Genomic DNA, 19,040 nt, shown 5'->3' with positions numbered 1-19,040 from the left:
TTGGGCATTTTGTTCACAATAGCCGGACATCAACACGATTTCGACCTTGTCCGCTATTGGTAAACGGTCCATTTTAACACGGGTAATGTATCACAAAGCAAATACCGTCCGCACTGCGGAATGTTACGTGATACCATGTACTTATACGTTTGTGACTACTACAGCGCCATTGTCACACAGCGGAAAAAGTGGTCCAACTAAAACATTCATATTTCCTTACGTATTACACGAATATGTAATAAAAATGGGGGTTCCTATTTTAAAAGAAACGCAGTTGATATCCGTTTGACCTATGGCAGCGGCATCTAGCGTGCCAACCATAGCGCCGTCTCGTTTCCCCCTTCAAGTTAGACGAGTTTCGTTGTTTGTAGTTTTTTCGTCTGATGCTTATTTCGTGAGATATTTGGCCCGGTCACTATCAATGGACCTACCTGTATTTTCACTGCTCAAAGCTTCGAGGGGCGCTACCTCTTGTGCAACTATGGTATCCCCCACACCATACAGATTTCCTATTCTGCCCTACAATGATGCGCCGGACAGAGCAGCACGGAAAGCTACATCAAGTTGAGGGCCACGGTACCAACAACACTTCCCTCTTCTGAGGTACGACGTGCTGTTACCGTCTTACGTTAGCCCCTCTTGCCTTTGGAATTTGGTGCGTTGTCAGTGTGGAGATACGAGAATAAACAACTCGAGAACGGAAGCACGGATGGGAGGTTAAATCCTAATCTTCTTTTCTTCGTGCCGTATTTGAGTTGTTTCTCGTATCACCGCCTTCTTTACGCATTGTTTTCGCAGGGCGTGGCCGGCCGTCTTAGCGGCCGTGTTTTGTCAGGCGGCGGAGCACACGCGGGGGCTGTGTCGTGGCGCCCGCCCCCTAATGGTCAGAGGCGACACCCCACTCCAACCCCCACCCCGTGCACCGCCCCCTACACGGCTGAGCCTCGGCGGCGGCGGCGACCCTGCCCCAGGAGGCTTTTTCCGGTGGCACTCCGGGCGGCGTGGCGGCGATAACCGGATTAACAGCGAAAACACAGCATCTGCGCCACTGGCCGGCGACAGGCCTTCATGGGGCACTGGCTGCGCCGCCGATGATATTAACGTCGGTCCCCGCTGCGCAAGAGCCCGCTGCAAAAAAACTGCTACTGCACTAGTGCGCGCAAAGTTAGTCGTAACATGCACTGCCAGGATGACTTCCAGGTCTCACGACAAGTCCAGATTTTCGTTCGTCTCAGCAGCTTTCTTCGTCGTCTTGGTCTTGCGTTTGGGTTACCAGTCATCTGATTGCACTGATGCGACCCGTCACGATGTTCACTTCTGAGCAAAACTCTTCGTCTCAGAGTAGCACTTACAGCAAACGTTCTCAGTCAGTTGTTGTATTGCAATCTTCGTCTTTCCCTATAGTTTTCTTCCTATACAGCTCAGCATGAAACGATGTTAATGATAAGATTCTCTGATGACATTGCTATCCTCAATAAAACCGAAGTAGAATTACAGGTCGTGTTAAATGGAGTGAACAGTGTAATGAGTACAAAATACTCTACTGGCCAATAAAATTGCTACACGACGAAGACGACGTGCTCCACACGCGAAATTTAACCGACAAGATGAAGATGCTGTGATATGCAAATGATTAGCTTTTCAGAGTATTCACATAAGGTTGGCGCCGGTGGCGACACCTACAACGTGCTGACATGAGGAAGGAAAGTTTCCAACCGATTTCTCATACACAAACAGCAGTTGACCGCCGTTGCCTGGTGAAGCGTTGTTGTGATGCCTCGTGTAAGGAGGAGAAATGCGTACCATCACGTTTCCAACTTTGATAAAGGTCGGATTGTAGCCTATTGCGATTGCGGTTTATCGTATCGCGCCATTGCTGCTCGCGTTGGTCGAAATGCAATGACTGTTAGCAGAATATGGAATCGGTGGGTTCAGGAGGGTAATACGGAACACCGTGCTCGATCCCAACGGCCTCGAATCACTAGCAGTCGAGATGACAGGCATCGTATCCGCATGGCTGTAACGGATCGTGCAGCCACGTCTCGATCCCTGAGTCAACAGATGGGGACGTTTGCAAGACAACAACCATCTGCACGAACAGTTCGGCGACGTTTGCGGCAGCATGGACTATCGGCTCGGAGACCATGGCTGCGGTTACCCCTGCCGCTGCATTACAGACAGGAGCGCTTGCGATGGTGTACTCAACGACGAACCTGGGTGCACGAGTGGCGAAACGTCATTTTTTCGGATGAATCCTGGTTCTGTTTACAGCATCATGATGGTCGCATCCGTGTTTGTCGACATCGCGGTGAACGCACATTGGAAGCGTGTATTCGTCATCGCCATACTGGCGTATGACCCGGCGTGATGGTATGGGGTGCCATTGGTTACACGCCTTGGTCACCTCTTGTTCGCACTGACGGCACTTTGAACCGTGGACATTACATTTCAGATGTGTTACGACCCGTGGCTCTACCCTTCATTCGATCTTTGCGAAACCCTACATTTCAGCAGGATAATGCACGACCGCATGTTGCAGGTCCTGTACGGGGCTTTCAGGACACAGAAAATGTTCGACTGCTACCCTGGCCAGCACATTCTCCAGATCTCTCACCAATTGAAAACATCTGGTCAATGGTGGCCGAGCAACTGGCTCGTCATCAATACGCCAGTCAGTACTCTTGATGAACTGTGGTATCGTGTTGAAGCTGCATGGGCAGCTGTACCTGTACACTCCATCCAAGCTCTGTTTGACTCAATTCCTAGGTGTATCAAGTCCGTTATTACGGCCAGAGGTGGTTGTTCTGGGTACTGATTTCTCAGGATCTATGCACCCAAATTGCGTGAAAATGTAATCACATATGAGTTCTAGTATAATATATCTGTCCAATGAATACCCGTTTATCATCTACATTTCCGCAATTTTAATGTCCAGTAGTGTATATTCAAAAATAGGGTTTTGTAGCGAAAAGAGTAGGGAATAATATGGTGTATTGGAATCTGGATAAAACGAACCAGCTTTTAGAAAAATATATCTATGTTGCATTACTTATTGAATGCCCCTCGTACAATTTTGTACGAGTTCAGTTGTTCAGTTGTTCAGTTGTCACGGAATATATTTTTGTGTTTCGTAAAATTGTCGGTGAAAGTAAGCGCCCTCGCCTTTTTGCCTGAACCCCACTCCATCCAAAACCTCCCATGCATTCTTCAGGAAGAAGAGACAGGACGACATCATATATGTTATGACGTGAAGTAACGACTTCCATAGTACTAAACGGAGCCGTAAAGAAAAAAAAAACTGTAGGGCAAGGCAGAGGCTAGCAAAAATAAAAGAGGATGTTGGGAGTAAATGCTATTCTGAGACGAAGGGCTTGGCACAAGAGAGCACATCATGACGAGCCTTACTGAACCACTCGGAAGATTGATAACAAAAAAAGAAAGAAAAAATGCGGAACAAGTGAGGCTATTGCGGGAGACACATCTGCTTGTTTCCGATTTTCATTGTTGAATCTTAAAACACACACACACACACACACTGCATGAAACCTAGATTAGCTTCACGCTACTGTGTCTGCAGTTTCTTTACTTGATGATGATGATGTTTGGTTTGTGGGGCCCTCAACTGCGCGGTTGTCAGCGCCCGTACAAATTCCCAATCTTTGCTCAGTCCAATCTCGCCACTTTCGTGAGTGATGGTGAAATGATCCGGAAAACACAAACACCCAGGCATCTCGAGATGGCGAAACTACCTGACCCCGCCGGAATCGAACCCGCACCCCGTGATCTGGAAGCGAGAACGCGACCGTGGGACCATGATTCGCGGACTCTTTACTTAGAGAGTTGTCACAGCGGTGAAGACGAGTTTCTGACAAGAATCGTACGGGTTACTCGTGGTGGCTGCTGCTGCGGTTGCTTGTGGTCGATCCCGTGTCCTAGGCAACAGGTGGCCACAGCTGGCGGCGTAGAGCTCATAGCTTTACTCGCTGCCAGCATGGAGCGCAGCTGCTGTCAGTTACGTCACTGACAATGAGAGCAAATGTTTTTACAAGTTCGCGAACGGCGAGAACCAGTGTCGCCATACTCGTTTATTACATCTATACTATCACCTTTGAACTTTTCTTTCGCTAAGAGCTCGTTATTCTCATCGACAAACAGCAGACATCTGTTACTGGAATCGCCACTACCCAACACAATTACTTGCAAACGATTATTTGTGTCAGTTTTGTTACATTCATAAAAAGTCAAGGACTTTCAGAAAAGACTGATTTTATCGCGAATAAATAATATGTGACTATCTTACAATTTATATTACAGGAGACACGTGTGAGACATTGTGTGAATAACGTGCAATATGTGCAAGGAAATTATATACCTCAATAAAACATGAACTAAGAGGAAAGGGACTGGGAAGGAAGAGTTCAGATGCAATAAAGGACAATCGAACTCTTGTTATCGACGCTAAAACATGCCTATACAGTTAGTCTGAACTTTTTATGGCAAACGTCCCTCGAGTGGTTTCATTTCGCTCCCTACCTCATCTCACCCTATTGCATTCTCAACATTTGTGCATGTGTTCTATAGTATACATTTTCATAACTCCCTGCTACATATTGTACAGTGTCTTGCAGAGTATCTTCATCGCCGGAAAAATGCAACATCTCCAGGGACTATCTTCAGTGGCACTAAGGTGTACTATGAAAACACTAAGGGTTGTAGTCTTACTGATTTATTTGCCACGGTTATCGGCGAGCAGAAAGCGTGTAATTGTGACATAAAGTTAGGCAGGAAGAACGCTACCATACTGCAAATGAACAGACGTACTACACAATAGTTGTATTGATCACTAAATAAGAAGCCACCAGCTGAAAAGCCAATTACTTTATGTGAGGCTTTTCGGGTAGAATCCATCTTCAGACTGTGATGAACATCTTGGTGGTCAGATATGTAAGGACCGCATGTAACAAACAAGGCTGTCATGGCAGATTGAGTCTGCAATTTTGTTCTTTTGTTAGCGCCGTTCTTCTCCTTCTTATAACTGCCATTTGAAATTTTGTTTACAGACTTCACAGGAACTAGGACCTGAACACTTGTTTTGACGTCATATTTTGTATTCTGCTAGGTGTTGCCAGCTGTTGAATGGTATTGACAACTATCGAATTTGTTTTTGTGATAACTGTGATCTGTTTGTGTGTGCATGTACGTGTGTATGTGCGTGTGTGTGTGTGTGTGTGTGTGTGTGTGTGTGTGTGTGTGTGTGGGTGGGTGGGTGGTTGGGTGGGTGTGAGTGAGTGAGTGAGAGAGAGAGAGAGAGAGAGAGAGAGAGAAAGAGAGCGGGAGGGGGGGGGGGGGGTTGTTTCCTAAAATCGAACAAGAGAGTGATACAATAAGCCCTAATAAATCTTTGTTTGAATGACTATGTAATAATTATTTTAAATGAACTTATATGTTGCTTCTTACTATTGCTGGGAAGGTTAACTTGCAATGTTATGAGAGGGCGGCTCCCACAGCGAAGTTGTAATAGTTGAATTTTTAATTGCCCGTTTAAGTAGTATTGTGTATGTTAATTTTTATCAAATTTGTTTTGCTGTTTGTTGTTTGGCATACGTTGAGAGCCTTGTATCGGCAGCGGTTGACGCGTTGCTGTTCTGCTGGTCCGGCGTAGAGACGCGGTTTCCTTCTGCTTCGGCAGCTCTCCCGTCATCGCCCGAGGCCTAAGTGTTAGCATGTCACACGCGATTCTGCCTATCTCCCGTTCCAGCCTCAAGTTGAGTAGATTGTTGTTATTCTTTTGGTGTCATGACACGGCGGCGGTGTCGCCGGATTAGTAGGTAATTGGCTCAGTAATTCTGCTACTGTAAGGCTCTCCTCGACATGTGATGAAAGTCTTTGAACAAACTGAGGGTTTAATGGTCATTATAATTTCAATTGTGTTTTAGGTGCCCAGTAGTTTATTCAAGCAATTAACATGATTTATGTGGAACAGGCTTGTAGCCTATCAGTGAAGTACTACTGTTATTTCGGCTGTACATGTGGGTGGCATTTGGGCAGCTTGGTCATACCAAGAGCAGAATAACCAGTGGAGATTTGTGCAGTTTAATGTCTTTTATTTAATGTTGTTGAACTTATATTCAAGTCGTGTTGTGGGATTAGCCGAAGCTATTGGTCACTTTGGCATTTGTTTGAAATTATCTATGAAGACTGTTTGGTAAGTACTATACTTAAAGACTGTTAATTCTTCCCAGAGTGCCGCCGGAGGCTTATTGAATTAATTAACTGTTTGTAGTCCGGCCACCAATTGTCGCACAGTTGACATTTTTTGAGTACGTTTTGCGATTTTATGCATAATGTAAATGTACTTATGCACTGTGAATCTAATTTAAAAATTTTAACTATTTGTAAGTATTTGGCAAGAATCTTGGTTGACTCATGATTGAATTGTTATTAAATAAAAATATTTGTTTGGGAATGATAAATGAAGCATCAAGTTGGGCCAACGTTCAACGTGTTTTGCTTGAACGATCCCGAACCTCGTCCTAGGTTTCAGCTACGTATAGCACCGCAACCTATGAACGAAGTAAGAGCATATGGACTGTCAGACCAATTGTGTGATTGGGTTGAAGAGTTTCTAGATAACAGAACGCAGCATGTCATTCTCAATGGAGAGAAGTCTTCCGAAGTAAGAGTGATTTCAGGTGTGCCGCAGGGGAGTGTCGTTGGATCGTTGCCATTCACAATATATATAAATGACCTTGTGGATAACATCGGAAGTTCACTGAGGCTTTTTGCGGATGATGCTATAGTATATAGAGAGGTTATACTGAAATGCAGGAGGATCCTTAACGAATTGAATCTCAATGTAGACAAGTGTAATGTGCTGCGAATACATAGAAAGAAAGATTTTTTATCATTTAGTTACAATATAGCAGGTCAGCAACTGGAAGCAATTAATTCCATAAATTATCTGGGAGTAGGCATTACGAGTGATCTAAAATGGAATTACCATATAAAATTAATCGTCGGTAAAGCACATACCAGTCTGAGATTCATTGGAAGAATCCTAAAGAAATGCTGTCCGAAAACAAAGGAAGTAGGTTACAGTACACTTGTTCAACCACTGCTTGAATACTGCTCACCGGTGTGGGATCCGTACCAGATAGGGTTGATAGAAGAGATAGAGAAGATCCAACGGAGAGTAGCGCGCTTCGTTACAGGATCATTTAGTAATCGCGAAAGCGTTACAGAGATGATAAACTCCAGTGGAAGATTCTGCAAGAGCGACGCTCAGTAGCTCAGTACGGGGTTTTGTTGAAGTTTCGAGAACATACCTTCACCGAGGAGTCAAACAGTATATTGCTCCCACCTAAGTATATCTCGTGAAGAGACCATGAGGATAAAATCAAAGAGATTAGAGCCCACACAGAGCCGTACGGACAATCTGTCTATCCACGAACAATACGAGACTGGAATAGAAGGGAGAACCGATAGAGGTACTCAAGGTACATTCCGCCACACACCGTCAGGTGGCTTGCGGAGTATGAATGTAGATGTAGATGTAGATGAACTTCATAAAGCTATATGGACTTAAGCGGGAATTTTCCACGATGTCCCACCACAAATTTCACATTTTTTAACCCAAATTGGCCGAAGAAAAAGTGTGATGTATTCCTTACTGAACGCTCCTCATAATTAGATGGCCCCAAAGTAAAATTTATCGACATATCGTGCTAATGACTCTCCTTTGTCTGCCTTGGCTATGAAAGCAAAAGAAGTAAAGCGATTTTAAACGCATGGCAGCTGAAGAACCAGCACAGATGGGCCGCAGCCTTCAGTGCCTATGCGTGGGTGGAGGTGAGCTGCTTGTTGCTCCCCGGGGTCGGCAGCCTGCGGCCGCGATGCAGCGGCCTTCTGCCCTCAGGGTCGCCAACTCCTTGCGGGGCTTCGCCGGCCGCCCTGCTGCGAGAGGGCCTAATCGCATTTGGCGTGGCGCACACCCCGGCGGCGCCTTATTGTGGTCGCGGTACCGATATTGCGGTCCACAATGCCCCCGGGACATTACGTCGAGGCCGAGGAAGGCGCCCCGCCATCTTAGCAGCGCATTGTCTCTCGCCGCTTCGGCAGCACCGCACCGTACCGAGATGACAGCACGCAATTAAGCGAGCTCGGTCTTCTCACGTGTTAGGCTGGAGGAATAGTTCCTATTTTTCTGTGCTGCGCGCAGGATCTCTTTACCCTATTTGTAGCGATCCATTGCTCCTTCTTCAGACTTCTGTATTTGCGACTTTCATTTCTACTTTTCTCTCCTCATATTTCATGAGGAGCGTTCAATAAATAATGCAACACTTTTTTTCTCTGCCAGTTTCGGTTGAAACATAGCATAATTTGTTGTGGGACAATTTCCGATAGGTGACGGCGCTATACGTCGATTTCAAAATGGCGTCTGTGACGTAGGTGCGTTCCAAGCAGAGAGCTGTCATTGGGTTTTTTTGGGCAGAAAATCAGAATATCGCAAGATTTGGTAGGTGCCTGTTGAATACCTACAGGGACCTGGCAGTAAACAAAAGCACGGTGAGTCGTTGGGCGTGGCGTCTTCACCATCACAGTAAAGTTCCACAAAAACTTATCGGATCTCCCGCGCCTAGCCGGCCACACACAACTGTGAAACCGAAGAAACGACGTCAGCATATTCGTCGCCTCAAAATTCAAGCCAACAATATTCTCCTTCTCCATGACAACGCAAAGCCTCAGAAAAGTCTGCGAAGAGCGGCTCACAAAACTTCATTGGACTCGTCTTCTTCGTCAGTTCTACAGCCCATATCTTCACCTTCCGACTTCCATCTGTTCGGCAGAATGAAGGATGCACTCTACGAGGAACATTACGTGGGTGATGGCGAGATTATTGAAGCAATAAGATGTTGCTTCCGAAATCGACTAGAAGAGTGGTACCACGCGAGCATACAGGCCCTCTCGTTAGAGTGGCGTAAGGCTGTCGCACTGAACAGAGATTGTGTTGAAAAATAGAGTTACGTAACCGAAAGCGTGGAGAATACTATTGAGTATTGGAATCTTGAATAAAACCAACCTGCTCTCAGAAAAAAAGGAGTGTTGCATTATTTATTGAACGCCCATACTATTTTGTTTGCCCCACAGATCGTAAGGTTTTAAAGAAAGTAGTTTCTGCTTAGCACTACGAGCTGCTAACTAACAAAGTTTCAAACTATCTGATCCTCACTGGGCAACCTCTATAGAAAGGAAATGGATGGTAAAATTATTAAAAGTGGCAAAAAAATACGATATGCTCACATAAGAACTGTTATTACTGCCCACCTGATATCTTAATTACTTTGGTGTCCATGGTAAAACTATAAGAAACCATTATGTGTCACTGAAAATAAAATACATAGTAGAGGAGAGTGGTGTATCTTCAGGATAGTGTACCTAGTATAATAAACAAAGGTCTTACGTATTTTTTTCAAATTACGGAAACTTACGATACCATCTCATTTCCAGCCGTGGTTGTAGCTGTTGTCGAATATATAGTGTCTGATTCATGTTTTTGAATATTTACAGAATGTTGTAGCAGTCTGACGGAGATATCTGGTGCATGCTGTAACGTTGTCGCGTATATGCCGCTATTTTTACACGTCATTGTCTTATGCTACGAAAAATAATGTTCCTGTAAATGCCGCAACAAAATATAAAATGCAGCTTTGTTCTCAATTTTATTTTATAAAAGGCGTCTCTTGTTAGAGATGTCAATTATTAACCAACTTATATTATGCTGCTTTATGACGTGGCTCAACATCCATACTCTAAAAACAATTAATTTAGTCGCTTTCGTAAATATCTTTTATTTACATAATATTTTTAAAGTATTTTCATGTGTGAAACACATCAACTAACTTTAATTTGTCTTAAATTTTAAAAACGGAAATGTGAACAGTGTTAAATTGAATCATCTGATGCTCAGGATGCTTCAAAGCGATATGTCACGGATACAATCTGTAATTCTGGCGCCAAAGGCTTCGAGCTGCCACGCACGACGAGTGGTTATGTACATTGTGACTTTAATTTGTTGTGCACATCGGTTGTGGTATGTCTGCTGAATCGGAAGACGTGGAAATAAAAAGTGGATGCGAAGAGATTAATGAATTTTACCTCAGTTTGCGCTGAGAGACCACTCTGGACGAACTTGTTGTTTTATTAATGTTATCAACTGGAATAGAACCCTAGACTCTTTTAATTTTAGCATTTTATTGTGAGCTGAATTCTATCTTTAAAACCAGTTATGTAAGGTGTAGACAGTAAAGCATTATTCTTCGGTTGTGCGGCACCATTATGTACCTTGAAAAGGAAGAAGCTCTTCTGGCATACAACATCTGATATTTCTTTAATGTGTTATCAGTTTTATCTGTCCTGAAAAGGAAATTTCTGTTAGGTTCCAATAGCTTCTATTTTAAAATGTATTTAACTTGTAGCTGGTTTTTGATAATACTTCTATTCTCATTCGATTTCACTTACTGGTTATCGGTGTGTAAATGCATAATAATGTAACACATAGAAGTTAAATACATTATTGACAAGATGTTCTCAACCGCAACACTTAAATTGGTAAAGAATACATTTTTCTAGGGACATGACTGTGTTCCACCTTCAAACAGTTTTTCATATTTGATTTGGGTAAACCTTACTTTTTCAGAGTGATTTTTGTGATTTGAGAAAGAAAACTGAGCACACAAAAAATAAATGCTTTCATTCAAAACTGGAATAATAAAATATATCAAACTTGTATTACAAGATTGGCTGGATGTGAAAGTCTGAGTTGTGTCTGAAGGTACGAAACAATCCCCAATGAGATAATGGAACAGATAGTTTTCTTACATATAAACGAAATAGTTCTACAGAACAAATATGCACAGTGTTAGCTGCCGTCATTTGTACACTACAATGTGCACTTACGTACTGTTCTGTTTTGTGAGCTAAATTCTGTGGATTGGCAAAATAGGCAGTTGACGTCTGTTAACGAGATACAGACAACAGTAGTTCAGGTAGACATATCGACGTCACAAGCAGAAGATGTAGAGACAGGGAAAGTATATGAGGAAGATGAACAGATAATTCAGTGTATAAAAGGCAAGGCATGGAAGACACATACGGGAGATATGTATTTGGCAGTAGTCATGAGATAGGAGAAAAAATAATTGAGTTCTGCAATAAATTTCAGCTAGTAATAAGGAATACACTGTTCAAGAATCACAGAAGGAAGCAGTATAATTGCGGACTCAGGTACTGGGTTGTATGTCATATCAAATAAGGAGCAGATGTAGACCACAGTCACAATTTGGTAACGATGAAGTTTGGAAGGTTCGTCCGGGAGTAGTGTCACTAAGTCTATGAAAACTAGTTTATTGATGAGAACGGTATGATTGAAAATTTTTCAAAATACTACCATAATGCGTCATTACATTTTTGCCAGAGAGTTTTCCTAGCTTTGTAGGCATCTGACAAGGCCGCAGGATTGTGCTTCGTAAATGACTGTGTTCACCTGTCGAAATATCGGCGGTTGTCGAGCGCTTTACGCAGCTGCATTTCCGAAGCTGTTTACAGTAACAGTACAGTTTGGTCACAGGGCCAGACAAATGAAAATTCGCTTCGTTGGTATTCAGCACAACTGGTGCAGCGTATTGTCATCAACATAGGTTGCCGCAGATCAATATTATCCCAACAGTGGATATGTTTGTATACATAAAATGTGCATTTGCAACTCGCTAATTATTTCACCTTCATTGTTGTTGTTGTGGTCTTCAGTCCTGAGACTGGTTTGATGCAGGTCTCCATGCTACTCTATCCTGTGCAAGCTTCTTCATCTCCAAGGACCTACTGCAACCTACATCCTTCTGAATCTGCTTAGTGTATTCATCTCTTGGTCTCCCTCTACGATTTTTACCCTCCACGCTGCCCTCCAATACTAAATTGGTGATCCCTTGGTGCCTCAGAACATGTCCTACCAACCTATCCCTTCTTCTAGTCAAGTTGTGCCACATACACCTCTTCTCCCCAATTCTAATCAATACCTCCTCGTTAGTTATGTGATCTACCCATCTTATCTTCAGCATTCTTCTGTAGTACCACATTTCGAAAGCTTCTATTCTCTTCTTGTCCAAACTATTTATCTTCCATGTTTCACTTTCATACATGGCTACACTCCATACAAATACTTTCAGAAACGACTTCCTGACACTTAAATCTATACTCGATGTTAACAAATTTCTCTTCTTGAGAAACGCTTTCCTTGCCATTGCCAGTCTACATTTTATATCATCTACTTCGACCGTCATCAGTTATTTTGCTTGCCAAATAGCAAAACTCCTTTACTACTTTAAGTGTCTCATTTCCTAATCTAATACCCTCAGCATCACCCGATTTAATTAAACTACATTGCATTATCCTCGTTTTGCTTTTGTTGATGTTCATCTTATATCCTCATTTCAAGACATTGTCCATTCCGTTCAACGGCTCTTCCTAGTCCTTTGCTGTCTCTGACGTAATTACAATGTCATCGGCGAACCTCAACGCTTTTATTTCTTCTCCGTAGATTTTAATACCTACTCCGAATTTTTCTTTTGTTTCCTTTACTGCTTGCTCAATATACAGATTGAATAACATCGGAGAGAGGCTACAACCCTGTCTCACTCCCTTCCCAACCACTGCTTCCCTTTCATGCCCCTCGACTCTTATAACTGCCATCTGGTTTCTGTGCAAATTGTAAATAGCCTTTTGCTCCCTGTGTTTTACCCCTGCCACCTTCAGAATTTGAAACAGAGTATTCCAGATAACATTGTCAAAAGCTTTCTCTAAGTCTACAAATGCTAGAAACGTAGGTTTGCCTTTCCTTAATGTTTCTTCCAAGATAAGTCGTAGGGTCAGTATTGCCTCACGTGTTCCAACATTTCTACGGAATCCAAACTGTCTTCCCCGAGGTCGGCTTCTACCAGTTTTTCCATTCGTCTGTAAAGAATTCGCGTTAGTATTTTGCAGCTGTGACTTACTAAACTGATAGTTCGGTAATTTTCACTGTGACTTATTAAACTGATAGTTCGGTAATTTTCACATCTGTCAACACCTACTTTCTTTGGGATTGGAATTAAAAGAAATTTCCTCCTGTTGTAGCAGTCACTTTTGGCGTATCGCGTATAAACACTTTGATCGGTAAGGACGTCAACTTATAGTGGAAATGTGGTTTAGTATACAACTTTAACAATTTCTTTTGGCATATGCAGATGTGGTGTAGGAAACAACTTAAACAAAATTTCCTTTGACATTATGTCAGAAAACTGCACACACGTCACAAAGAGTCTCATGACCTCAAGGGATTTCTTCACGCATGAACGCTAAACCGACAGACCAGTCATCCCGTTCGTTAGGATGTCTCTTTCCCAAAAGCACTCATGGTGTTCATTCGTTGCGCGACCCTACCACACTGTCAGTTGAAACAATGTTTCGGTCATCCTCGTAGCTCGTAACCCCATCCGCGCTCTTTCTGATTACAACGAACTGCCTGTATTTTTCGGAGCAGCTGAGACTAGTTCGCAGAAGTGCTTTAATAACTGTACCACTACGAGAACAGAAGAAAAACACCGGCCACTTCTAATTAATTCGGGTGCGGCAACAAGTCTCGCGCCCGCGAACCGCGGCGCAGGGCTCACGCTTCAGCTGTCGCTAACAGCTGGCGGCTACCACACCGGTAAACAAGTAGCAGCTTTTCTCGTTGCAAAGAGCCGTTCCGCTTGTAGGTATTAAAATGGCAAACACGTCTCTGTAATTTGACAAACACATTCCTGTTCGCATCACTGAATTTTTATAACACCTTAATGTGGGATTGCTTTGGTCCTTTGCTGACAACTTTGGCCTACTCATCGGAAATTTTTTTAAAATTTCTTCCTGCTAAAATTACATCGTCGGCAACGGCCTTGCCGCAGTGGATACACCGGTTCCCGTGCGACCACCGAAGTTAAGCGCTGTCGGGCGTGGCCGGCACTTGGATGGGTGACTATCCGGGCTGCCACGCGCTGTTGCTATTTTTCGGGGTGCACTCAGCCTCGTGATGCCAACTGAGGAGCTACTCGACCGAATAGTAGCGGCTTCGGTCAAGAATGCCATCATAACGATCGAGAGAGCAGTGTACTGACCCCACGCCACTCCTATCCGCATCCTCCTCTGAGGGTGAGACGGCGGTCGGATGGTCCCGGTAGGCCACTCGCGGCCTGAAGACGGAGTGCTTAAAATTACATCATTAGCACGGAGTAACCAAGGCAGAATGCATTTACCGTGTGTGAAGAATGATCTAAGAGGTGATAGTGTTTTGGCAGCACTGGGTTCACTGTTGATCATAAATATTTTAACAGCTAACGCACCCCACTAACTACTGCCTGTTAAACTAAAAATAAGGTGAGCGAAATTTTGCACTTTGCCATTATTAAGTAATTAGGTGAGAAGCTGTCATTTGTGTGAAATACAATTTAGATAATATATTTAATAAAAACAAGAAACAAACACCTTCCGAGCAGGTCTTGAAGGCCAAACGGTACCGACCGGCTGCCGTGTCATCCTCAGACCATGGACGTCAGCGGATGTGGATACGGAGGAGCATGCGGTCAGCACAGTGCTCTCCCGGCCTTTGTCAGTTTTCGTGACAGTTGCCGCTAGTTCTCAAGTACTCCTCAATTGGACTCACAAGGACTGAGTACACTCCACTTGCCAATAGTACTCAGCTGACCCGGACGGTGACCAGTAACATATTTAATACTGCTGCAAAATGGTACAAATTTTTACAAAATATGGTGTTACTTTAACCCAGGCTAAACAAACTCCGTAAGAAGACCTGGAATCTAATGGTAATTCTGAAAGTTTTTTGTTGTGCAAGATGTTCAGCACCAAAAATGTTGAAATGTAGATTAGCAGTTTGACAATATACTACAGTTTTGTATCACAAATATTCCAGAATTGGGACTGACGTGAGTGATGAGAGTACTAAAGTGAACTGTATGGGAAGACAAATGGCCAGAGCAAAAAGATAAACAATTTTATCCTTGGGAGGATTTGATAAGAATTTTCAGTCACACATGACCAACAAATTGTGGCCACTTTTCAGTACCATAACTTCAGCAGTTTGTGTAACAAGGCTCACACCCATGCTGTACAATATCCATAACATACGATGCAATATACTACATCTGCATATTAACTGTATAACTTTCTAAATAAAGTTCAATATCCCCTGTCCTTACCCTCAAAATTTAATGTTTTATTTGTTTCCTACGTTTCTGAATGTCTACTCTGGAGATATTCATATTACCACTTTTCATGAAGAAATAACGAGGTGGGTCAAAATAGCCCCAGCCGGCCGCTGTGACAGAGCGGTTCTAGGCGCTTCAGTCCGGAACCGCGCTGCTGCTACGGTTGCAGGTTCGAATCCTGCCTCGGGCATGGATCTGTGTGCTGTCCTCAGAGCCATTTGAACCATTTTGAAAGTAGCCACGAGTGCGTGTAACAGTGGCCCACATTTTTATGATACCAAAACAATAGATGTGTTGATTATTGTTGAATAAGCTACTTAACTGATGGTACAAGTAACTGAGGATACTAAAAAAAGATATTTGGAATTTTCTACCTTCCACTATCCTTTGTTTTCTTGCATCACATAAAAAAGACAAAAAAATTGGGCCGGAGTAACACCAGTTTACGGTAGTAATGTACGAATCCGGTAACAGTCTCCCCAGAAAAAAATATTTTTTGTTTGGTCTTTCGTTCGGTATGTTCATTTCCTGCGTTTTAGAAGAGGTGGAACTCGTCCTGCTTCGATCGCAAAGTGTCATGGCGCAGGCTCAACACAGCACTTGTGACTAGCGGCCAAGAACACTTTGGTCAAAGCCAGTAGTTTTTCCGAACAATTAGTCTGCGGGCATAAAATCCATGCTGTGTGATAGGGCTCCGGGCTCACCTGCGAAGCAAATCGAGCCAAGAGCTCGATATTGTTTCCCTGATCTCGATCTGTATGGACACCGGCTGCGAGCGTTGTTCCATCCCCTTCTTCTAGCTGTGGAGTTAATTTCTCATACACAATAGCGCAACACCAAACTTAATTAACTTCAAACATTGCGCCTGAAGCCTCTCAAATATCTCTTAATTTATGTCAGCTCTTCTCTTCCTCATGGCGAGTGGTTACCTAGGTATTACAATAACGAACAATTTAATGTTGCGGGGAAGGCTAACCAAAGACTGCGTTTTATTGGCAGGACAATTAGAAAATGTAACAGACCTACTAAGGAGACTGCCTACAGTACGATTGTCTGTCCTCTTTTAGAATACTGCTGCGCAGTGTGGGTTCCTTACCAGATAGGACTGACGGAGTACATCGAAAAAGTTCAAAGAAAGGCAGCACGTTTTGTATTATCGCGAAATATGGGAGATAGTGTCACAAAAATGATACAGGATTTGGGCTGGACATAATTTTTCGTTGCGATGGAATCTTCTCACGAAATTCCAATCACCAATTTCTCCTCAAAAATGCTAAAATATTTTATTGACACCGGCCTACATAGGGAGGAAAGAACACCAAGATAAAATATGGGAAACCAGAGCTCGTACGGAAATATACAGGTTTTCATTCTTTCCGCGCTCTATACGAGACTGAAATAATAGAGAATTGTGAAGGTGATTCGGTGAACCCTCTACCAGGCACCTAAATGTGATTTGCAGAGTATCCATGTAGATGTAGTTGTTACTGGGCTCAGCATCTTCATTCTTGATCAAGACTCTCGATGTGACCCCTTTTCCTAAATAAACCAGTATGTCTTGATCGATACTGCTCTTAATCATGTAGCTTGAAGTCACTATTTGGAGCCCCCCCCACCCCACCCCTACCCCACTGCCTACCATCTCGTCCGCCTCGAAACACGGCTGTGTATGCAAACAGCAACATGAGCACTGAATGTATGGTACCTAATCTCTTGAAGAATCGTCAAATCCCAGAAAATGTGTAGAATTGGGAAAGATGCAAAATTTAATTTCCACCACCTTGATTTATCAAGCAACGGAAAAATCCATCATGGAAAAACGACAATATTATGAAAAGGCTAGATTGCTGCTTACCTTATAGGGGAAGATACTGAGTCGCAGACAAGCACAACAAGAAGGCTGCTATACATGAGCTTTCGTCCAAAAGGCCTACTTCTAACCTAGGAAACACACACACAAGCACAACTCACACACACACATAACCACTGTATTCGTTATGCATGTGTGAGATGTGCTTGCCGGAATGTGTGTGTGTGTTTGATACGTTAGGAGAAGGCTTTCCACCGAAAGCTGATGTGTAGCAGTGATTTTGTTGTGCCTTTTTGTGACTCTACGTCTCCTCTATACGGTGAGTAGCTATTTATTCTTTTCATAATATTGCCACCTTGATTTATGATATACGGGGTTATTCAGCTGCTTCTACATATGGGTTTTATGGAACCTGCAGTGTCTTCAAATACCACACGCACGATTTTCATATTCTCTTACACTCTAGCCCAAAATATTAGTCGTACAAAAAAATGAACAGGATATTTTTGTAGCAAATTTACTGTAGTTAAACTTTGTTCTGAGACACCTTTTCACTAGAGGCAGCAGTTTACGAACTACTCAAGAAAAACGTGCAAAAGTGACCTTAAAAAGCATTTTCTTGAATAACATGAAAACTTTGGCCTCCAGCGAAAACATATCACGGTATAAAAGTTAGCTACATTAAATTTACACCAAAAAAGGTCCGGTTCATTTTCTCTGTACGACTAACAGATTGCACGTAGCGAGCGAGAGGAAATGAAAATCTCACGTGTGGTTTTTTAAGGCATTGTGGGATGCATAAAACCCCTAGATATGGGCACGTAAATCACCCTGCGTAATGGATTCTCATTAGCTTTCCATTACAAAAAAATGTGTGCTGTTACAATCACAACGGCTTCTCGTCTGCCAGGATACATTTTTGTCTCCGTAATTTAGTACTATAAAGCACACTAGTAGTTCATTTAGAGTTTGAACAAAGTTATTTATTAAGACCAATGTGGGCTTCATATTCTTCTGCGCCTCTTTTTCAATTTACATATCATAGTTGCACGACAGAACTGAGGTAACTGTGGTCGTTCTTTACGATTTAGAATTAACTGTTTCAGATTTTTCCTTTATTATAATCCACTGCCTCAGACAGTAAAAATCCCATAAGGGCTAAACATTTAAAAGCTGACTACGTCGTTCCACACATGTAATCTCTGATTCTCGTTAAGTTGTTGCTCTGCCCTAATCTGAACTCCAAGATAAAGAACAGATGGGATTTAATTGTCTAGTTTACAGAGAAATCATTATGATAAAAGAACGTAATCGACGGCGACTTCCTAAAAGAAATTATTCCGCCACTGGAGTTAAGTGATTTAAGAAAATCATGTTATACCTAAATTTTTGCGTTTGGAACGCGGGGCCGAATTCCGTTTCCCCGGAATAACTAAGGGCACAGTTGTTCACAAACCACAGTTATCGGTCTCCGCTGTTATTCCGTGAGGTTTTTTCCTATTGATGTGGAAGGTCGTGAAGTCAAATGGCATTTGTGTTGTCTCAACAACTGGTGAAACAAATAGGAGTTGTAGAACCCATTCCTGCTGAAAAATGAACGTTTCCGCAGATGGAGAAATTTTTGCGATAGGAAAAAACGATAATTTAAAGATCACACAAGGTCATTGTTAACTGTGGAATTGTGCAGCCTCGTGGAAATTGGCTTCAGACGAAACAATCAATTAACACCATTCAGAAGTAATATGAGAACCGAAATAATATTTTTTCATTTGAGTACCCAAAAAGGTGACTATGACTGTCTCTCCCAAGAGTCGTCTTTCGTTTTTACAATGAGCAGATGGATTCGGCCCAAATAAATTCTACTCATCGCAGGTTTCTGGCGACGCTCAGTGACAAAGGAAAGTCTCAGTTTGTTTCCAGTTACAAACAAAATGATA

At 42.8% G+C, this 19,040-nt stretch overlaps 1 protein-coding gene and 1 pseudogene across 1 annotated transcript in view; one reads left to right on the top strand and one right to left on the bottom strand.

Moving 5' to 3' along the window:
• Window positions 1-19,040, bottom strand: part of LOC124606888 (prohormone-1-like) — a 332,259-nt gene that overhangs the window by 108,545 nt on the left and 204,674 nt on the right. The window lies entirely within an intron of this gene.
• On the top strand, window positions 13,958-14,075 carry LOC124607987 (annotated as a pseudogene).

Source organism: Schistocerca americana, chromosome 3 (assembly GCF_021461395.2).
Source record: "Schistocerca americana isolate TAMUIC-IGC-003095 chromosome 3, iqSchAmer2.1, whole genome shotgun sequence".
NCBI lineage: Eukaryota > Metazoa > Arthropoda > Insecta > Orthoptera > Acrididae > Schistocerca > Schistocerca americana.
This window is presented reverse-complemented; position numbering and strand designations above follow the sequence as displayed.